Source organism: Pinus tabuliformis, chromosome 2_2 (assembly GCF_031772625.1).
Source record: "Pinus tabuliformis cultivar Carrire ecotype Pingquan chromosome 2_2, CPIR1, whole genome shotgun sequence".
Lineage (NCBI taxonomy): Eukaryota > Viridiplantae > Streptophyta > Pinopsida > Pinales > Pinaceae > Pinus > Pinus tabuliformis.
Genome location: NC_142300.1, coordinates 654841172 through 654865212, shown reverse-complemented (window position 1 = coordinate 654865212; position 24041 = coordinate 654841172). Strand labels below are relative to the sequence as shown.

General features: G+C 35.7%; 1 long non-coding RNA gene and 3 other non-coding genes across 4 annotated transcripts; all 4 read left to right on the top strand.

The window, feature by feature from the left end:
- The first annotated feature begins 5570 nt into the window (after positions 1–5570).
- On the top strand, positions 5571–6820 carry LOC149194321 (uncharacterized). The gene is made up of 4 exons (XR_016255063.1): positions 5571–6106; positions 6192–6276; positions 6401–6428; positions 6545–6820. It is a non-coding gene; the product is annotated as an uncharacterized LOC149194321 (long non-coding RNA).
- A 3825-nt stretch (positions 6821–10645) lies between these two features.
- Positions 10646–10732, top strand: TRNAS-GGA (transfer RNA serine (anticodon GGA)). Its single transcript has one exon. It is a non-coding gene; the product is annotated as a tRNA-Ser (tRNA).
- Positions 10733–13133: 2401 nt separating this feature from the next.
- Positions 13134–13207, top strand: TRNAP-UGG (transfer RNA proline (anticodon UGG)). Its single transcript has one exon. It is a non-coding gene; the product is annotated as a tRNA-Pro (tRNA).
- Positions 13208–13365: 158 nt separating this feature from the next.
- TRNAW-CCA (transfer RNA tryptophan (anticodon CCA)) lies at positions 13366–13439 on the top strand. Its single transcript has one exon. It is a non-coding gene; the product is annotated as a tRNA-Trp (tRNA).
- Positions 13440–24041: the final 10602 nt, after the last annotated feature.

Here is a 24041-nt window from a genome sequence, read left to right as displayed (position 1 = left end):
ACTTCATTTTCTTTTCTCTGAAAAGGAAAACTTTGTACTACCACTATTCTTGATCTAAGAAACTAATAAATACAAGCATATCATTTCTTTTAGCATACAAGGAACAACCAATTGTATAGGGAGTGCTACCACACATTTTCCCTAATTCAACTATGTATTAATGCATGCAATATTGTACACCAGATACATACAAATTGTGCTTTCCTGCATATATTGTAGAAGTCATCAATACATAAGTGTTCATAATACTTTAAGTAAATCATAGAAATACTTTTCCTAGTATAAAGTTTTCATTTTCTTCATAACTGAAAATTTTGTGGCTAATTATGTAGAAACAATTAATACTCTATGATATTTCAGTTGCTCAAAACATATCGATCACTGTGCAGAATAATGATAGAAATAGTAACCTCAAACCAGTAGTTTAGTCTAGATAATTTGTGTCTCTGAAACACCGATCCACCCAACCTTGAATCAAATTCTGATTCCCCCTGAGCCAAGATGATCTTGCATAACCTCAGTCACCCTCTACTGATGCTCAATAATTTCTTTTTAACATTATTCTTCCCACATATTTTTCCTTGGCAGTGTCCTGCCTTCTAGGGATCCGTGTCCCCCTTAACCTAGGCTTTTCTTTAGTTTTTCCTAAAAAATCTTTATTTTATCTCCTGCGACTCATTTCTCAGTATTTTTCTCCCACCAAGTATGTAAATATATCTATATATATTTTATTTTAGGAAATTTGACTCAAATCTGATTTACTTCAGATTCAGGCAAGCATCTTTTACTCTAGTGTTTCTACCTCCATAATTTTCCAGCTAAAAAGATAAATAATAAATATTCTTTATTTATATAAATCCATGTTCTCAATGAAAAACTCATCGTAGCTCATTGTCAAACATAATAATAAAAATTACAAAAAAACAACTTATTTTACCATAACAGGGATCTTACATCTTCCCCCTCTAAAAACAATAACATAGTCCTCGGTGGTTTTTGAACCATTTTCCTATCACTGAAACAGTGTTGGGTATGCTTCATTCATCATGTCTTCTCTTTCCCAGCTTTCTTCCTTAGGAATAAAGTGCCTCCATTTCACCTTAACCTAAGCGATGACTCGATTCTGGAGCACGGTTTCCTTCCGCTCCAGGATGTGGAGTGGCTTGGGCAGGAAATCTCCTTTGGGTTCCACCTGTAACAGATTCCAATCAATTACATGAGAAATGTCATGTACATATTTTTTTAATAAGGACACATGAAATACATTATGCACTTTAACATGACCGGGTAGAGCCAACTAGTATGCTACTGGACCCACTCGGTCCAAAATTTCAAACGACAGTACATATCGTACACTGGTGGCCGAGATTGTACTGGTATAAAGTGTGTTTCTTTAGTCGCTGTGTCTACCACTACAATGATAGAATCATGTTGGTACTTAGTTCTTGGGAACACTGTTATAAAATCCATGGAGATCACCTCCCACTTCCATTCTAGAATGAGTAGACATTCAATAATCCCTCTTCATACCTCGCCAATTTTTTTTTTTCCTAAGGCTATTATCATTTTCTGGTATCCCAGGTGACCAACATATGGTCTCTTATGTTGTTCATCCAGAATCATTTGTTTCAGTGTTTCCACATTGGGAATATGCAGCCTGTCCTAATAAGTAATTAATCCTTTCTGGTTTAAAGCATACCCCGGACTTCTTTCCTACTATATTTTCATCTGCTTTTCTTGATACTGAGGGTCTTTCTGCACTGCTAGCTGCACTTGTTCCTTAAAATTTGTCTTTATGCTGCTTCCCGCACTAGTTACCAAGAAATGGGCATGCCTACTTAGTGCATCAGCAATCTTGTTCTCTTTTCCCTTAATATGCTTAATTTCAAATTCAAATTCGCTAAGGAATGTTAACCATCTTGCCTACCTTGCATTTAAATCAGGCTAACTAAAGAAATACTTTAGAATGATATGGTCAGTTACCAAAACAAATTTCTTCCCTAGTAAATAATTCCTCCACATTTTCAAGGCATGTATTACAGCAGCTAGTTCCAGGTCATACATTGCATAATTTTTCTCATGTTTTTTCAATTTTCTTGACTCATAGGCTATAACCGCATTGTCTTGCATTAGCACACCTCCCAATCCTTCTAAACAGACATCTTTGCACACCGTAAACTCCTTATTTGGATCTATTATTTTTAAAATAGGAGTTGTTGTCAACATTTTCTTTAACTTGTTGAAGCTCTCTTGGCATTTGTCTGTCCATTCAAACTTTACTCCCTTCTTTGACGGGGAGGTGATGGGGTAAGCTAGTTTTGAAATCCCCTCTACAAATCTTTAGTAGTACCTTGAAATCCCCATAAAGGAGCGAACCATTGATACATCCTTTGGTATTGGCCAATTCATAATGGCTATAACTTTCTTGGGGTCCACTGTCAATCCTTATTTAGAGATAATATGTCCCAAATATTGAATTCCGATTTTATAAAATTCACACTTCTTTTCACATACAATTGATGTTCCCTTAATGGATGTAACACTAGTCTAAGATGTTCCTGGTTTTCTTCTTCATTCCTAGAGTATACTAAAATGTCATCAATGAAAACTAATACAACTGGTTAAGAAACTTGTGGAGTACGTTATTCATCAGGCACATGAAGGTTGCAGGTGCATTGGTGAGACCAAAAGGTAGCACCACAAATTCATAATAATCATACCGAGTTCTAAATTTTTTTTTAAGAATATCTTCATCTTTTATGCGTAATTGTTGATAACCAATTCGCAAATCAATCTTTGAAAAAATTGTTGCCCCCGTCACTTGGTCAAACAGATCATCAATCTGTGGTAGGGGGTATTTGTTTTTAATGGTTAATTTGTTCAGTTGGCGATAATCAATGCACATTTTGAATGTGCCATCTTTCTTTTTAACAAACAGTACAGGTGACCCCCATGGTGAAACTCTAGATCTAATATAACCTTTATGCAACAGTTCCTATAACATCATTTTCAATTCTAGCAGCTCCGGGGTACTCATATGATATGGGGCTCTAGACATAGGGACAACTCTGGGTACTAAATCAATAGTAAAATCTATGTTCCAATGTGGGGGTAGCCTAGAAATTTCTTCTGTAAACACATATGGAAATTCTTTATGACCAATAATGTCTCTAAACTTCCTTTTTCAGTTAGTTGATCATTGGTTTCCACCTGTACTAGGTATAGTTGGCAACCTTTTCTGACACTTCCTTTTAGTTGTAAGGCTAAAATTTGTTGAACCAACACTTGTTTTGGATTTCCCTTAATTACCCTAGTGTGCATGTCATGACTAACACATGTAACTATTTTTTCTAGACATTTTATAAAAGTGTCTTTCCTTTCTAACCAATCCATTCCTATTAAAAGATCATAGGATCCTAAGGAAATAATATTTAAATCTGCCACTATATGATACCTATTTAAATTTAACAGACATTGTTTTACTTGGCTGGTTACTTTCCTTTAATTCCTGTTGCTAACTAAACTAGTCATGTGTTTCTGAATTTTTTGGTTTCCAACTTACACTTTTCCACAATTTGGGGGCTGATGTAACTTAAACTAGCCCCCGGATCAATTAAAACATACACATGTTGGTTTAGTATATTACCTTCAATTTCCAGCATAGTAGACTGGTGCTCTGCTTGTCGGTTCTCCAAAGCTGCGTTGATTCTAGGAATATTTTGAGCAATGTCATTCATAGTGGTTGCCTCATGAACAACCTGAATGTTTTGAACAGACCTGGGATTGTGTGGGCAGTCCCTCAGCAAATGTGGCTCTCTGCAGCCCCAACATTTCAATGATTCCCTTTCTTTCCCACTGTTATTTTCCTTGTTGTTTAGTTCAGTGGTTCTTGAGCCTGTATATGATTGTGCAGGTGGGGGTGCATTCCCTTTGTTCAATTTATTCTTTTGATGATCCTTACCGAAGTTATTGAGGTAGTAAGGTTTTTTTCTTTTCATTTCCCCTCCCATTTTGGTGTTGTCTTTACTTTTCCATGATTTGCCACTTTCACTTTTAATCTTGAATTGTTGATAACATAACCTAGCCTTCCTCACCACTTCATCCATAGTCTTTGGATTATCAAACTCAATTCTCTCCTTGTATGAAGCTGGTAAATAGTTTAAGAATTGTTGTATTTTTTCCTTCTCCTCCTTAAGGTATGGTACATACCTCAGCAGGTTTGTGAAATTAGCCACGAATTCGTCCATAGACAATTATCCCAACCTTAATTCATGGAATTCTTTGGCCCAGTCATCATAGTAGTGCTCACTAAGGTAGCATGACTTGAATTGTTTCTAGAATTCCTCCCAAGAAATTGTCTTTTTATCTAACAGTTGCACACTTTTCACCTCCTCCCACCATAGAGTAGCTTTTCCCTGCAGCTGATAAATAGCCAGGCATGCCTTTAAATTAATTTCATATTCATATACCTAGAAGTACTTAATCATGTTCAACAACCATGCTTCTGCATCCTCCTCTTTTTCCCTGTCAAACGTAGGGGTTTTGATCTTCCTAAATTCCCCTTGTAACTCCATTTTCTTCTTTCCCCTATGTCATTTTGGGGCGCTACGATCTGAATCCTCTCCACTGTCAAACTTTTCAGATTCCGTCCCATTCTTTTTCTTTTTAAACCCCTTAGTCTCCACACTTTTGTGATTGGATTTTGCAATCCACTCCCCAGTCAACTTTTCCTGCTCCTGACTTTCCTTCAAGATTCACTCATTACTATTCCAGAGCTGCACTATTTCCTATTGCATATCCTTTACTAGATCCACAAGTTGGGAAGGTAATGGAGTGCTACCTTCCCTAGCTCCACATACAAATCTTCCCCACCAGTAATAGCTGGAGGAGAGTTCTCCATGATTGCACCATACTCGGCTTCAACTCTAGTTACTACAAAACAACCCAACTAATGTCAGAAAATTCTCTTTTAATGTTAATCATGTGCACACAGTAACTAGTGATGGGGCCTCTCCTCAGGCTCAGTGCAGAAATCTGGGCTCTAATACTACTTGTCATGGATATATATATATATATATATATATATATATAGATATATAGTGTGATAAGGATTAGTGGCAGCATGGTTGAATTGTATTATTGATTGAAATCCTTTGTTACTTGCTTACATTGATTTCATGATGTGTTCTTTATAAATATGTGACACTCTACTAAGCAATAGATATGACTATCATGTTAATCCTATGTGCATGTTAGGCGTTATTGTACATTTTCCATCTATACTTATGTTATCCTTTTGGTTGGAGAAGCTAGGACCACCACACTATTACATTTCACCTCTTACCAACTGTTATAAGTGAAGCACATTGTTAACATAGTTTATATTAAAGTTCTAAACCTGGAGATTTTGTTATGCTCATGGGGTTACTCCCTTGGTCGAGTGGCTTTATTTTTTTATTTACATAGTTCAAATTTTTGTTACAACATGGTTTTCTGGAAAAATGTTATGGGTGATTGATTAAATACTATTGTTATTGGTTGAAGTATTAATGTATCCCTTTAATGACTGGAATTAATACCGTTTAGGTGCCAGTACTCACCATCCCTTACCTAGAATCTGCTCCTCGTGACAGTTGTTCTTTCACACCTACCTTCTTCCTCCAACTCACTCCACATACCCTATCCCATGTGCTATTGCACTCAGACACATGGCCTCTATCCTTGCTAGGGAGTTCGGACATCAATGGTCTCTATTTTGAGGTTTCATATCTATGGTGAGCTTCGCTTCACCCGAACCCTAACCTCCCACTGTGCTTGTTATGCCCTCACTCAGTTAGACGCTCTGTTTCTGGAGTGTGAGAGCTCGTTCTCGATGGCTTATGCCAAAACCCTTGTTCTATGTTCACCAAATGCTACGGTTGTCGCCCTATTCCCTATCTGCTATGGTTTCCACCATCCACAATCGAGCTCATGGTCACTCATGTAATTTTTCTCCTATGGAACTAAAGTTCTGATTGGTCTATCATTGGAACCTGCTACTCATCACCAGAGCGAAGCCAACAAGGAGTAACAATTCCACTCGACAAGGGTCTTTCATTCAGTATAGGTAAACCCTTATTTTAAATCTCAATTTCTTTTGGTTTCTTGTGTTCATTTCCACCTAACAGACTGACAGTACCTTGCATATGCAGAGGTTTGGGAAAGCTTTCATTGGAAGCATAGGGCAAGGACTCAAGAGTCTCATTCGCAACCATTTTCATCCCTTAGAGAATTGCAGTAAGGTTCTTCCCAGTCATCTATGGTTGCCTATCAATGCTTCTTTGTGCATACCCACTACTTTTATTCTCCCATTGACCACTTTTATTTGTGATCTATGATGTCCATGTTCAATCATCTCTAGACTACCTCAGTCGTGCTCCCTGGTGCAGGTATGGCTATACTTTCTATGGCTTTGTTTTTAGAGTTACGGGGTATCATTTAATTGTTTTAATTGTATTATGGTTCCTACAAACTAATTCCTCTCTCTGGTTGTGAAAAAGTGTAGGTACTCCTCGACATCCTATCCCACCAATGTGTCATTTATCTTGGTTACCCAAATTCTAAGCTAGTGCTCGACTTCCTCCAAGTTCGTTATGTGGTTCGAACCCCTTCCTTCTCGGCGCCTTACTGCAACTGCAAGTTCAAAAATAAGGGTTTCATTATGCCTGTTGATTTCAACAGATGTTAAATATTTTCTTTTTGTTTCTTATGGAATTCCTGCCAAGATGGATTCTTGGGTCCTTGAAATGGACATGGTCCCGACCCCCTCAGGGTTTTACCATGCTTCCAGGTCGCGACACTTCTCTTTTCCTCGATACGAGTTTGTTTAACAAGTATCCAAACAAAATGGATACCGTTATAAGGGTCTTGTTGTTAATTGGAAACTATTTACTTTTGTTCCCTAGGATGTTTCTATGGAATCCCCTGCTGGATTTTATGAAGTTGTATTACAAAGATACGCCACAAGGTGAATTTTACCTTTGCTTACTTTGTACTTACTGCCTAGAATAATTGGTTCATGTACCAATCATGATTTTACTGTACTAATGGGTTTGGATTTTCCTTCAGTAATCTGGGACATACTCCTGCAATTTAAATGAGATCCTCTTCTCTTTTTATAATTCCTTTTTGGCAATAAACTGTTAATTGTGCCTTAGTGAATAGAGAATATATGGTTATGTTTATGAAGGTATTATTTGAGTATTTGTAGTTTCGTTGTAGTACTTTATAATTTCCTATACCTATTATGCTCACAATTAACATATCAGTGAATGGTTCCATTGTACCTTTTGCAATGTTAGCTTTCTCTTATTATATCTTTTGCAGACTGTTTAATATAGTCTTTCGATACCTTTGGGTTCTTTCTACAATTATGTACATTTCTGTTGTTATCATATGAACTCGTTGTTGTTTCACATGCAATCTCTCTTGTTATCATGTGCAATATTGGTGGTTATATAATTTAGGTTCCCCTATTTTGAGAAATTAATAGAGCAGTATTGGAATTGGTTAAACTATTATAATACTTTGAGAGTTATATAATTGGACTTCCATGCTATGTACAGAATTGTCTTTTGCCATAACTTTAAGTTATGCTTTCTGAGTGTATACCATACCACCTTCTATATATCTATACTTAATTTAAAACGCAACTCAACAGTACCAGTTGTGAAACTTACCACCTCTAACTCGTAAGTTTCATTTGTATTTTGTTGTATTATGAGAGGATTAAATTCTGGCAACTTTGATAAATACACAGTACTAAATATGAAATCACTTGATTGGTAATTAATTCATATCTATTTATTCTATGTAAGAATTTAATTGTTGTGTAGAAGTTAAGGTATGTTACTTGCGCTTATGATAGGGTAAGATTATTCTACCCTCACCTGTGCACAGATTCATGTTATTTCAACTGGATTTTCTTGCGCTCAAACCCTACTCGCCAGGTTTCATTTGAGAAGCGGCATGCGTATTTTCGCTTTAGTTTACCTATTAAACACATCTGACTCACCTCATCTGACTCACCTCATCTCACTTTGTCCATGCACTGGTGAGGTTAAAATTTGCTAATGTCCTCATCATTAAAACTAAGCATCCGCCCCCACCCTCCCCTCCCACCTAATGCTTTGGCATAAATAGAGTCTCATTGTTGACTTTCCTTTTTTTTGGAAAAATAAATAAAAATAAAAATTGTACTACCACTATTCCTTATTTGAGAAGCTAATAAATGCAAGAATATCATTTTTTAGCATACAGGGAACAACCACTTATAAAGGGAGTGCTACCACACAGTTTCCCTATTTTAGCTATGTATTAATGCATGCAATCATGTACACCAGATACACACAAATTGTGCTTTCCTACATATATTGTAGAAGTCATCAATACATAAGTGTTCATAATACTTTAAGTAAATCACAGAAATACTTTCCTAGTATAAAGTTTTCATTTTCCTCCTAACTAAATTTTTTTTGGCTAATGATGCATAAATTAATAATACTCTCTGATATTCCAGTTGCTCAAAGCATACCGATCATTGTGCAGAATAATGATAGAAAAAGTAACATCAAACTAACAGTTTAGTCTGGAAAATTTGTGTGTCTGAAACACCGATCCACCTAACCTTGAATTAAATTTTGATTCCCCCTGAGCCAAGATGATCTTGCCTAACCTCGCCATCCTCTACTGATGCTCAATAATGTCTTTTTAACATTATTCTTCCCATAGATTTTGCCTTGACAATGTCTTGCCTTCTCGAGATCTGTGTCCCCCTTAGCCTAGGATTTTCTTTAGTTTTTCCTTGAAAAGCATGCTTTTATCTCCTGCAAGGATTTTCTTAGTCTTTATCTCCAACCGAGTATGTAAATATATTTTTTATATTTTATGTTAGGAAATTTGACTCAAAACTGATTTACTTCAAATTCAGGGAAGCATCTTTTACTCTTTTGTTTCTACCTCCACAATTTTCCAGCTAAAAAGATAAATAAAAAAATCTTGTTTACTTATTTACATCCTTGTTCTCAATGAATAGCTCATCGTAGCTCATTTTCAAATAGAATAATAACAATTAAAAAAAAAAAAAAACTGCTTTTATCATAACAGGGTTCTTACATTAACTGCGGCTTTGTGCAACCTAAGACTAGGTTGTCCTAGAGCTAGCCATAAAGAATATTGTAGGAATGATGTAAAATCTATACCAGTTTTGTGCAACCCAAGACTAGGTTGTCCTAGAGCTAGCCATAAAGAATATTGTAGGAATGATGTAAAATCTATAGCAGTTCAGGAATGGTTAGGAGGCCCAAAAAGAGAGTAATATCATTGCAGTAAAAGAAGAACCAAAGAGGGTTCACAATAAATATTCTTAGTAATTCTAAAGAATAATTACAAAGGAAAAAACCCTAACATTGATAAATTAGCTATAGGTTGTTGTAAATATTTGTAATTGAGACTTGTTCTAGGAAATGCTATTAAGAGTCACCATCGTAACTCCATCTTGATCTGTGTAAGGAGAGAGGGTAAGTTAAAAGTAATATAGAACCCAATTTGAATAACCCCCAAATAAACCAAGGGAAAGCATGAAATAAGTGAGGAAAGCATCTAAAGGTGCATTGACCGACAGAAGGAATTGTTCTATCTCCAGAACTCACCTTCACTGAGCGTAAGTTTTATTTTACCCAATTTTTATTCCCGAATACCTTACCTTTTCTTTCCCCAAAAAAGAAGAACGGAAAAATATCAAATCACACCATCTCTGTAATAGGTAAATGCTTCTTTCTCCCCCGGAGCCATCGGGATTATTCGCAATAATATATCTGCTACAATTGTGAAGGTCTTATCAATAAAATTGTCATTTCTCTGAGATCTAGGCATAGTCAATTACAGATTTGATAATTTCCTTCATTCCCTTACGCAAATGATTCCATGAACGAAATTTTTTTCTGGTGCACAATACCATAAAATGGATTTCCTTACAATCGTAAATATGTTCTCATTCTATCTATTCCAATCTATTCTTTAAAATTAGAATAGATAGGGAATAAATTGAATAATTGTTCATTAGTAACATGAATAATAATGGAAAAAGGCTCGTATTGAAAGAATAATAGATTGGGTAAACTCGGGAAGTCCAGTTCGATTATGATCCGAACAAAGAAAGAGTTAAACGATCGAGCATTGCATAATGAGGATGAAATGCCTACCCAGCAATTGTGTGCTTTATCCATATAGATAAAAGAATATCGGGAAAATATAGTCATCATGACACAGGATCATTGCCAAAGAATTAGTTCTTATACAATTGATAAGATGATCACTACAGATCTATATATTATCATAATATGGAATGGATCAGTTAATCTGTCTTAAATTATTGATTAGGCGATCCGAATACGTCGGATTAACCGGGATGATTGAGGATTTCCTAAAATAAGAGGAAGTTGTAAAAAATGTCCTTTCATCTTTCCGGGGGGGATTGAATCATTACCTTATTTATTATCTATGTATTTCCGAAAGATTGAACTGTTCGTACCCGAACAAAAAGAATTCGTTTCGTAAGGAAGTTGCTATTGACTCATTTTATTAATTAGAACCAAGAGATCTCATAGGAAAGATGGCCGAGCGGTTCAAGGCGTAGCATTGGAACTGCTATGTAGGCTTCTGCTTACCGAGGGTTCGAATCCCTCTCTTTCCGTATCTTCGCCCTACTATCTATTTTCTTCTCATCCATTGTTTTTCCAATCTATTGAATCCCAATAGGACTATTTCCTAATTCCAGGATCAATCTACCTCTATTTGTAATAGAGAAAATAGAACGAACATCGGTTCGTGGTATGGTAAAAGTAAAGACTATTTTAAGAAGCAATAAAAAAAAAGTGTCGCGGATAACAAGTAACGTACGTAAGGATTATAAAATGTCTCCTTCGGGGAAGGGAAAAAGAAGGGAGAAGAACATAATTTCCAGATGCCCAGCGACCAACCCACCCCTCTCTTTCATTTCATTCTCGATTCAAGCTTGACGGGAATAATACTCTACGACCAGCAATTCATTAATCTTCAAATTGATCCATTTACTATCTATTATTTGATTGATGAATCCTTTATATTGTAAGGAATGAAAAGTCAAATGATTTGGCAATTTATCCCTCTGGAACAGATCTATATTCTTCTTAATGATAGCTCTCAATCTTTGTTGATCTCTTATAGTAATCACATCTTGAGGTTTGCAAGGGTAACTTGGTATATCTACCATATGGTCATTGACCCGGATATGTCCATGATTCACTAATTGTCTAGCTCCGGGAATGGTGGGAGCCATACCCAATCGAAAAAGAATATTATCCAAACGCATTTCAAGTAATTGCAATAGGACCTGACCCGTTGAGCCTTTGGCTCTTCTAGCAATACGAACATATTTTAGCAATTGTCGCTCCGTTAGTCCGTAATGAAAACACAATTTCTGTTTTTCTTCTAGCCGGATACGATATTGAGATATTTTCCTGGAAGAAGACCGGTTCATAGAATCCTTTCTGTTTTTGGGTCTTTTACTAGTGAGACCTGGTAAAGTTTTCAGACGACGTATTATTTTTAAACGAGGTCCCCGATAACGGGACATAGAAACTCCTTATTCAATTAACAAATAGTGCTAGAAAGAAGAAAGAATAGTATAACCCGTATGAGTACTACTGGAATTCTTTTATATGGAAAACGAAGATCTTTCTCCAATTTGTTATTGATCCTAATAGCTCCAATCATTTCATTCATCCCGTTCCTAGTTGGGAGTAAATGATCATGGCATGACGGACCCGACGAACGATCGTAAGAGTATTCTCCATTCCATCTTGATCCTAACAAAACTTTGTGGATTATGGAAATGAGAGGAACGGAACGGAAAAGAGCCAGCTATCGGGATCGAACCGATGACCATCGCATTACAAGTGCGATGCTCTAACCTCTTAGGTAAGCAGGCTCGATGGAATATCACTCCCCATTTCATTGGGGTGAGATCCATAGATTCCTTTGGAATCCTAACGATTATAGCGCGAATCAGATTCAATGACGCAATCCAGATTACGATTACAACGGAACATTGTTTGAATGTAGATTCTTTCAAGGGAAAGAAAGGAGAAGTAAGGGTCAATTGATATCGATCGTTTTACTCACTCTTCCAAATCGACTAGGGGAGGATAATAACATTGCATTTCAAATGGATAAATAATATAATGATTCCCAGTCATATTCGATTGGGGTAGAGATAGAGAAGGGGAGAGAAGGGGAGTAGGGGAGTAGGGGAGGATATTTCTCCCACCCAATATTGAGCAAATATCCAATGAATAACGCTGATGGATATTACATAATAGGATTAAATCAAGGTATGATCTTGTTCTTCGAGAAGGGGATATGGCGGAATTGGTAGACGCTACGGACTTGATCGAATTGAGCCTTGGTATGGAAACCTACCAAGTGATAGCTTCCAAATCCAGGGAACCCTGGGATATTTTGAATGGGTAATCCTGAGCCAAATCCGGTTCATGAAGACAATGTTTCTTCTCCTAAGATAGGAAGGGGATAGGTGCTGAATGCACTAATTTCTCCAAGAGGTAGGAGAAGTCAATCTAGCACAATCTTTTTTCCCTTGGCTTTAATAAAAAAATTAAAAAAAGGAAAGAGAAAAAAAAAGACCATCTGGAAAAAAACGATTGATTTCTATCAATAGGGCGGCTAAAAAACTGACGCATAAAATAGCTAACACAGGCGCTGTGGAAAGATAGGTCTTTAGATCTTGCATTGTAAATTCTCCTTATTGATCATAATGTGTAAGTGATTCAACCGTATCAATAGTATAGTTATGAATCCTAGATAAAACTCGGAACTGATGAATATATATATAATGTGATCCGGGCTGTGGTCCTATTTATAGAAAAGGAAAAAGATGTTTCATCACCATAATTAATAGTGATATCCTAGATAATAGACCTTACATGTATAAAGTCTTTTCACTCACGAGACCGAAGAGAAATGAAGGTGGAAAAATGTGGGAAACATATTTCGAATTCTATAAAATAAAATTAAAATAACATTGTCTAATGATTAGAAGGGATGTAGCGCAGCTTGGTAGCGTGTTTGTTTTGGGTACAAAATGTCGCAGGTTCAAATCCTGTCATCCCTACCTTTCCCTTCTTTTCTATGGAAAGAAAGGAATGAAAGATCATTTGATATCGATTCGACGGGAACATCAAATAATTGAATCGTATCAGATGCGAAAGTGTTTTGCTCTAAGAGTATCAACAAAAGGTATTTTTCCTTCATCTCCGAATATTAAAGAAAGCGCTCTTAGTTCAGTTCGGTAGAACGTAGGTCTCCAAAACCTGATGCCGTAGGTTCAAATCCTACAGAGCGTGATTCTGTTCCTATCAAATCCAACCCTCAAAATTATCGATAATTCATTCCAACTGGAACGAGCAATGGAATCTGACCTCCTAGGATCTGTGTAAGGAGAGAGGGTAAGTTAAAAGTAATATAGAACCCAATTTGAATAACCCCCAAATAAACCAAGGGAAAGCATGAAATAAGTGAGGGTATGGATAAAAGCTCCTCTGTATTACTTAAATAAAATCCCTTGCATGACAAATAATGGTACCAAATGTTAAAGCCAAAAACTAAATTATTCTCTCTTGACAAAATTTAACCATAAATGTTTAGGAGCCCATTATTCGATATGGGAAAAAATCTAAACCAATGGATAAAAGGTTGAAGCTCCTTTAGAGTTCCCCAAACTTGCATGAGAAACTTTTAAACCCTATGAGTTATCAATTCCATCTAAGCCTTGAGATAAAAGTACAAAGAAACTAAGTAATAGTTGAAAAATGAGTGAAATTGAAATGGATGGTTGTTCCATGTTAATACCTCCATCGTCATATCATTCTGAAAAGTGATTAAGCCTCTATGAACCCCTTGTATTCTCTAATTGAACCAAACTATCATGAAGGGAATATATATTAACAATTGAAAAAAGAACAATATAGGAATCCAAAGGGTGTGAGAACTAAAGAAGAGGAAACCATCATTCAAGTTGCAGAGTGCTTTACGGCTGAGTCGAGGAAGGAAGTAGTAACCTAACCCAAAGCCGAGGTAAAATATCCATTATTGGATTCACGTTGATGAATATAAACCATCCCCATACTGACAGATCACATGGAAGGTCAACGTTGAATAGGGAAAATGAAGCCATGAATTCATTGTCACATGGCTTAGCACCGTACAATTGAGGCGTATTGGTCTCAACGCATGAGGTATTATTATAGAACGATGGCAAACCATATTTGTTAACAAATTTAAAGTCAAGAGTTAGAAATATTTTGTACACCTTGTTAGCAAAGTGGTGAAAAGCTAATATGTTTATTAACTGGGTAAGGAACTCACAACAATGAAAAAATACATGGATCAACATTACCATAGGACGCAAGGTGTGGTGGTATGGTGGCAATCCATCTTATAACTCCTAAGACTTATACTTTTGCAATGAGACAAGTAGTAGCCTTAGAAATGTAAGAGATGGTGTCAAAATAAACTCGGTTATTTTAATGTGGAAGCAAAACTCATTTTGAGGTAGCAATATGAAGGCAAATAAAACAATTATGTTATGCATTTATTTATTTATGCAAAAGTGAAGCTAATAATTGTACATGTATGTGATAATGAATTAAGTATGAGTGTATAGTTGCATTAAATTAAATTATTTATGTGAATGGTGGGGGTATATTACACTTGGGCTTGGAGAATACTTCTTCATATTTTATTATTGTTAGGGTGGGACTACGGTGAAGCTAATAGTTGTACATGTACGTGATAGTGAATCAAGGAAGAGTGTATAGTTGTATTATATATATATATATATATATGAATGTGGGGTATATTACACTCGGGCTTGGAGAATAATTTTTCATATTTGATTTTTGTTGGGGATAGGTTGTGGTAGGGACCATATGCAGAAATTCATGGAAAAGGTGGTTGTATTCATGGCAACAACGACAACATAAATGAAAGTGTTCATAATTGAAAGCTTGTTTCTAGAGCTCATCTTAGTAATATATGTATATTGACTTACGGTAATGGTTTTGTAGTATTCATATAAACACAAATTTGGGCATAAGAGATATAACCTACATGTGTTGTTTCCTCTAAGATCTCAACAAAATCACCCATGGTATTCCCTATGCTAGTTAGTATTCCCTCTTCCTATAATTCTTGAGGAAGAGAGTAGATGTGAACCCACACTAGTGTTGCTCTAGAGTCTTCCTTGTTTGGTATGAATCGTCAATATCGAAGATAGAGACCTGGAAAATTGAATAATAATGGCCACCTTCAAATATCTTGATTTTTACTTCTATGCTAGTAAATATGAATCCCATTGCCCCAATTCAAACTTGATTTGTCCTTTATGTTTCTATTTTTGTTGGGTCCACCCTGAGAGGGATTTCTTTGTGGTCAACTCCCTAAAAATTCGTCAATGAGGGAATTTTCCTTCACATATTGTATATATTCTCTAATGCTATTTTATTTAACTTCAAATTGAGGGTCAATCATTGCTTTTAGCAAGCAGCTACAAACAGAGTGCTTCTAAGATCATGGGAAATATGTTTGTGGCTACTTCTTTACTAAGACATTCATTTCCATTGGATTAGTGAGATACATATTTGTTAGGATCATGAACTTAATGTGTATGAAGAGCATTGTCACCAGAGATGACATTGTCGTAAGAGGGAGTTGTGACCTCTGCAAAGTCTACCATATGTAGGCACGTCAAAAGCCCTAGGTTTGCTACAATCTCTAGAACTTTGCTGCCAAGACTATGCCTCAACTAATTATATGGACATAATTTTTTTTTGTTAAGCTTGGTAGATCCTTCTTTTTCATTATAAAACAAGCAAGTTACGACCACATAGAACCAGGTTAGGTGGTCTCAACTTGCCTAGTGGGAAACCAAGTCTGTTGATCACCTAATCGCATGATAAGACATCTAGTAACAAAAAATATTGAGTCTATCTATCCAAGCTAGATAAGTTTGATTGTCATGTCCACATCCATATTCTATTTGCCTATATATATGTATAACTGTAAATTGGAAATTAAAAGCTATTCACATGAAAACTAATAAAAAACAACTGAAAGTCAACATTCTATCCATCCTTCTTGGCGGAGGCTGATACGACCGGGGTTGGGTCTTTAGCACTGGAGTCAAGCAACTCTGTCTATGTGAACATGCAGGGGAAGTGTCTCTCTATGCGGCTAAGGCAACCGTCATGTTTCTATAATTGAAATTGCAACTTCTAAAACTCTCACTTATAATATGGGAAATCCTCGATAGCAGTGATCCAGATTTAATTATATAGACATATTTAACAAAATATTGAGGATTTAATATTCGTAAATATTAAATAAAACAATGATATGCAATTTTGTACTTTTTGCAACATTAAACTTTAGATATAAAAACTTGGTTCTCGTTTTTATTAAAAAAAAATTCAAATGCATGCATTCATGCTATAAAGTGAGTATAAATTAATTATTATTAAGTTTTTTTTGTTTAAATGATTTTTAAAATAAGATTTACATATAATTTAATTTTTATTTTATAATAATATTTTGAAAAAATATAATGAAATTTTGTATAAAATAACTATATATTATAATTAAATTGAGTTTTGGGAGGTTCTGAAACGGGATTGCGATGGTAGCACCGAGGATCACCTACGCGTCAACAGGCCTACTCACAGGTCATAAGGGAAGGGAGTCGAGCAGAAGCATATTCAATGGCCGCATGACGCTTGAGCCCCTTGCAGAATGGCCCATGGCCCGAATCCTTTGGCGATCTACGGTTTTTTCCATACCCTTGAGCACAAAGGACCCATTGGGGCAAGAAGGCGGCGGAATAACAGCTCGAGAGGTGGCGATGGGATGCAGCGATGGCCACCTGAGCGGCCTGACAAGCAAAGGGCATGCAGGAAATGGTGTGCACACGAAAGAAATGGTTAGGGTTATTACAGTCATTGTTTTTGCACAGTATTAGTCCCAAGATCAAGGGATTTTCAGTGCTCAGAATACTAGATATGGCTTCCATAGTGCTAGATCTGGCAGCCCAACACTGGATCTGGCAGTCTGGCCTTCCATGCACTAGATCTAACAGTCAGGCCCTGCTGTACTCGTATGGCAGATCAGATCTGGCAGGCATAGCAGTGTGTCTGAGATCATTGAAGAGGGAACAAAGATATTGGCAAACGTAGCTACTGCAGAGCTCAGTCGAAATGCCTCCACTCCAAATCTGCTAAAAGAGCCAACAGAGCCCTTACTCTATCCCGCAACATGTCTTTCCATCAAACATGCAGAGGAATTAGTCTTCCCATCGAGCAGGTTCCGATCCCGAACTACCCAGCCCATGTTGGAGGATATGCCCGGATATGGAACGGGAACTGTACGCAAACAGAACGCATCAAAGAAGGACCATGCAACTGATGGTGCAGATCAGACTGATGCAGCCCTTAAGGGCAGAGCCTGTTATGTGAACATCCTCAGGTCGCCGGAGCTGAACAATTTCTAGGGGATCCGATACCATACCCCAGATCAGGTGCTTCCTGAAACTGCAAGGGATCCAAAATGGTCTATTAACCTTAGATCTGCCACTGATCCAATAGATCTGGTGCTCAACAAACAGAACAGCCCACACCAAACCCAGATCTGGAGGCCTACTCACAGAAAGTCTCCTCTATGCCCTGGATCACAACCCTAGATCGTAGATCAGATCTGGCAACAGAGAGATGCGACGATTGTGCAAGAACAGGAAAACACCCCAACTTTGGATCCTGAAGCAGCTGCTCTCGAAATGAACAAAGGTAACCAATGTACCCTCTTTATCAGATCTATGGAAGGGAACAAAATATGCATCAAGATAGGGAGATGGGAGGAGATAAAAACACTCAAGCAGAGGATACAAGACAAGATAGGAATCCCACCCTGCAAACAACTCCTGATCTACACAGTAAAAATATTGCAGGAGGAGCGCAAACTAAAAGAATGCGACATAGGCAACGACTCAACTATCTGCCTTAGCACAAGACTCCGTGGAGGCTATTCTGACACTAGCTCAAAAGGACCTATTTCCTTCAAAGATGTAGTAAAAGGGAAGAAGGAATCTCAAGCATAAACAGAACAACAAGCTACCACCCCTGATGCCTACATCGTCGAGCAGACAACTCAGAACCCTGCATTAACAATTGTTATTCTCGAGGTAAATGAAATTCATGTTGATTATTTATCTAAAGCAGTGATATGCAGGTTTAATTGTTTTTGGCCCAAACCGGAAGCTCTTCATCAATGGATTTACTCCATATGGACAGAAAACTGTGATATCCACCTCTGTTCAAAAGGGTTTTTTATTGTCAAATTCGACACAGTAAATGACAAGGAATATGCATTGAACGAGGGACCATGGTTCTGGGGTAATTCTGGCCTTTTTATGACATCTTGGTTTCCGGAATTTAACCCAAACACCATGGTGGTCTCCAAAATGCCAGTGTGGGTAAAACTATACAACTTACCTCTGCACTTTTGGCACATCAGAGTTTTAGAAGGCATTGGCAACGCCTTGGGGAAATTCTTAAGAGTAGACAATGAGCGCCTCTCCAATGATATCTATACATTTTCCAGGATATGTGTGGAGGTTGATCTCAGTCAAGGATTACCAGGCCACATCCTCTTACTCCACAACGAAAAGCAATGGGCCCAACCATTGGACTATGAAAACACTGCCTTCAGATGCCGCATATGTCGTCAAACTGGTCATCTACAAAGTGCGCGCCCACAAAATAAAAAAGACAAGAAAAGAAGATAGCCACCAAAGCCGAAAAGATGGCAGTTTTCAGCCACATGGACAGAAGACATAGAAGAGGAAAAAAACGCAGAAACTACCAACATATCTCAAGAAGCAGAATATCTAGGAAATAATCCAGAACTCAGCGAAAAGAGCATTCCACACAACCCACAGAATGATGAAAACCATATTGAATTTGCAATAGTTCTAAAGACAACCAATCCACAACAACGAAGTGAGAAATGCATCTCAGGGAAAGAAATTGGTGGCAGCAAGCGAGCACACTCTACAGAAAGCTCAGACTTTGAAAAGAAATCCTGGCTACCATAAACGAAGCACAAATGTCTATTGTAATAGCCACACCCAACAATGATGGTTGGCAGAAAGTGGAAAAAAAGAAAGGTAGGAAAGCATAGATAGACAATAATTATTTTAGATCCTGTTTCGAGTGAGACAAGTTTTGATAAAGCATATGTTGTTTCAGCATCTACAACATGTAATTTTACTCAATATAAATAAAATTACAATTTTTCCATGGGAAAAAACTATATATTATAACTAAATCAATTTAAAAATATTTACATTTTAATTTAATAATATTAAAATTTTATATTTAATAATATTAATTTTTTTTTTTTAATAATTTACATTCTTTCCTATAAAATTTTGTTCTTAAACTTCCATTTCCTTAAAATTTAAGCTCCCAAAAAGACAAATTATTCCCAATCAATAACATTTCATTTGCCTTCTTACACTTGTAAATATGAAAACATAGACAACCAATTTAAAAGAAGTTTAAAACAGTTTCATGAAACTATAATTTGAAACATAAAATCATCAATATTATTTTAAATAACCAATCGTAAATGTGAGAACATTAAAAAAAAAAAGTTTGAAAACAGTTTCATGAAACTATAATTCGAAACATAAAATCACCAATATTATTTTAAATAATTATTTTCTTAAAATATTTATATATACATATCTATAAAATGAAAATTTATATTCAATTTTATAAAATTTAAATAATTAAATCATTTAAGTATTGAGGGGAATTCGCAGTGCATTATATTAGATATCATTTTTTAGGGTTCAACTGTGTTAAGTAAGCACTTAGCACTCATTGTATCGGGTGATGCTCACAGGGGTGAAGAAGTGAGATGGAAACTAGTGAAATGAATCACATAGTGTCAATCATCACTTCTGGACTTCCGTAGCTTGCACCCGGTAACCAAGAATTTCCAGGAGGCCACCCATCCCAGATCGCCTCTGGCTCAAGCGCACTTAATTGTGGAATTTTACCTACAATCAAACCCACTTATCTTGCTACCCCATTTTCTAAGTGGGCTTGACTGTGGGGAAAACTCTACACTTAAGTGCACTTGAGCCAGAGGCGATCTGGGATGGGTGACCTCCTGGGAAGTCCTGGTTACCGGGTGCAAGCCCTGGAAGTGATGATTGACGCTATGTGATTCATTTCACTAGTTTCAATCCTACTTCTTCACCCCTGTGATGCAATGAGTGCTAAGTGGACTAATAAAAAATTATGAGAAATTAGTCAGTTACAACTACCTCTCATGGAAATGGCCATAGAAGAATGACTTATGCAATGAGTGCTAAGCGGATTATTCAAAAATTATGAGGAATTAGTCAGTTACAAGTACCTCTCATGGAAATGGTCATAAATGAATGACTTACTTGACACAGATGAACCCCAAAAAATGTCTAATTAAATCATATTAATACTATCTAATTAAATCATATTGAATGCAAAACATTGTGGGTAGAAGAAGTTTTAGAACTTCTATGAAGTTTAACAATTTTTACGTACAAATTTGTCTCACCTATCGCAATATGTGGGCAAGGAAAAGACATCTGTAACGGTTGGAATTTAGTTATAAAAAATTAATTAAATGTGATTTTGTATCCTTCAAAATGTAATTTTGAACATTTAAATATATTAGTTTTTATTATTTAAATTGTAATTTTTAATATTTAAATATATTTAAAATTATAATAATTATAATAATTTATATTTTGGTTTAAAATTGTATTTTTTATTGTTTATAGATACATAATAAATGGTAATAAGGTAAAAATTTAGTTATGCTAAGAGATGGTGTGGCTCAAGTTAGGTGTGATTCTTAGGTGAATTTTAATGACTTAGATGTTTTTAGGTAGCGGTTTCTCAAGTCATAAATTAAATATGCTAATCATCTCAAAACCCATTTTACCTAACAAATAAAAGAAATATAATTTTTATTATTAAAATTATAATTTTATATATATATATATATATATATATATTAAAAAAAAATATTTAAATATTATTTTATATTATTGTAAATTTGATTTTGAATATATATTATTTAAATTGTATAATTTTGTATTTAACCGAAACACAATTACAAAAAAGTTTTATGTAGTTATTAAAATTTGTTTAAATATTATTTTATTTTAATTGTGATTTTGAATATGTATTACATAAATAGTAATTTTAAATATTTAAATAAATTTAAAAGTATAAATTGTAATGTTAGAATAATAGTTTTACATCTACCTATTGGAGATATTCATCGGTTTAAGAGGGCGAAATGACCAAAATAACGATTTGATAATTTTTTTAGCCCCTTATAAATCAATAAGTATTCAATTCTTATGTAAGGGTACGAAGGAATATGATTTTTTTGAGAGGTTTTATACTTGTATTCAATTCTTATGTAAGGGTACGAAGGAATAGGATTGTTTTGAGAGGTTATGTGTCTATATATATTAGTTTAAAAAAACAATAATTTTTACTCTCAGAATTTATGGTCTGTCAAAGATTTATAAGGAAGGGGCTTCTTTGAGACCCATTGTTAACACGATAGGAGGGCCAACTTATTTTCTTGCTAAATATTTAGCCCAAAAGCTTAAGCCCCTTATTGGCCATACAGAATCATTCGTCAAAGACTCTGCATTGTTTGTTTCAAGCTTTGATCAAGATGACAAGCTTATGAGCTTCGATGTGGTCTCCCTCTACACTAATATCCCTATCAACAAGGTCATCGAAGTCATCAAACACATCACAGATACTGATACGGCTTATTTAGTTGGTATTTGTCATACTTCTACTTTCTTTTCATTCGATGGGGAATTCTATGAGAAAACTTGCGGTGTCGCCATGGGTTCCCCCCTCTCCCCTATGGTAGCTAATCTATTCATGGAGGATTTTGAATCAAATGCCTTAGCTTCTTCTCATATTTTTCCTAAGATGTGGAAGAGGTTTGTGGATGACACGTGTCATCTAGTCCCATGGTAAAGAAAATTTGGAAATGTTTTTCCTCCATCTTAACAATCAATCTAGTTCTATAAAGTTCACCATGGAATTTGAATGTAATGGTAGTCTTCCCTTCCTTGACGTCCTCCTCTCAAGGAATGATGATGGCTCTTTCTCTCATTAGGTATATCGTAAGAAAGCTCATACGGAACAATATATTCATGCTAATTCTCATCATTTCCCAGCTCAAAAGCTTGGTGTTCTCAACACCTTAGAGACTAGAGCTTTACGAGTTTCTAATGAGAACCATCTCAAGGAAGAGAAAGCACATCTCCTAAGTGTTTTCTTTAATAATGGGTATAGTAGGCACTAATGTACTAAGGCTTTCCTCAGAGCTGAAAAAGGTCCTAGTGCTAAGAAAGATACCAAGGATCGATTTTCTGGTGTTCTTCTTCCTTTTATCCAAGGGACCACTAACAAGATTGCGAGGATCCTAAGGAAGCATAAGGTGGCTTCAACCTTTAGGCCTTTAAATACCATCTGGAGCTCCCTTAGATCTGTAAAAGACCCAATGGACCCAAAGAATATGAAGGGTGTTTACGTTATCCCATGCTCTTGTGGGACTCCCTACATTGGTGAGACTGGTCGCTTGATTAATCAAAGGATTCGTGAGCATGCTGCTGACATAAAGCATGGCAGGACCCACTCCTCTACTTTGGTGGAGCATGCAGATAAATCTAAGCATCGCATCTGCATTGCGGAGGCCCAAGTTGTTGCTAGGGTTAGTCATTTCCATCATCGTAAATTGAGGGAGGCCCTAGAAATTGGAAAAAGACCCAATAATTTGAATAGAGATGATGGTTGGAATATTAGTAGAAGTTGGGTCCTTGTTCAGCCCTCCTAGTTTTTTATGCTTCTTTTTGGGATTTATTTTGTTTGTTTGTTTATCTATGTAGGTATTGGCGTCCTTTTTATAGTATTTGTTGTTGAGTTATTCTTCATTAGAGTTTATTTTCTTGATCCTTTGTGTTTTTTTATGTATTTTATCATCCTATTTGTTCTCAACTCCTTTTAGTATTTTTGTTATTTATTTAATGGGCCTGAGCCCCATATTTTATTGTTGACCCTATTTTATTTATTGATTATTTTTCTTTGGATAATATATATATATATATAGATATATGTTTCTATTTTTTTTAATTATTATATATATATATATATATATATATATATATATATATATATCTTTTGACTTGTGTATATGTTTGTTTTATTTCATTTATTTTTCCATTAATTATTTTTAATTTATTTTATTTTATTTCCATTAATTATTTTATTTATCAAATGATCTTGTCTTGATTAGGGTCTTGACTCGTTTTTATAATTTTTGACTCCCCTCCTTTAAAGTTTGACTATGATATATATATATATATATATTTTTTTTTTTTTAATTTAAATATTATTCTTCAAAAACTAATTGTTTAATATAACGATTACTTATTAATATTTGTTTTTAATAAATTAATAAACTAATATCACAATTTAAATATTATTTTTCAAAAACTAGTCGTTTAATATAGTCGTTACTTGTTAATATTTTTAATATATTAATGAAATAATATCATTATGTTAATTTTTTTTTCAAAATCTAGTCATTTAATATAGCTGTTACTTCTCCCAATCGGGATGAGGGAAGGTGTCAGAGGCACCAGGCCTGAGTTGACATGGTTAGTACAACCGAGTTCATTACAGTCGCACCCCACATGCTCAAGGTAGGGAGTGCGGTGTCCTTTGCCTTGAATGCATGGGAGGTGGGCTGGCAAGGTGGCAGAGGGAGGAATAAGGGAGGGTGGCAGAGTGGGAAGAGGTATTCGACGT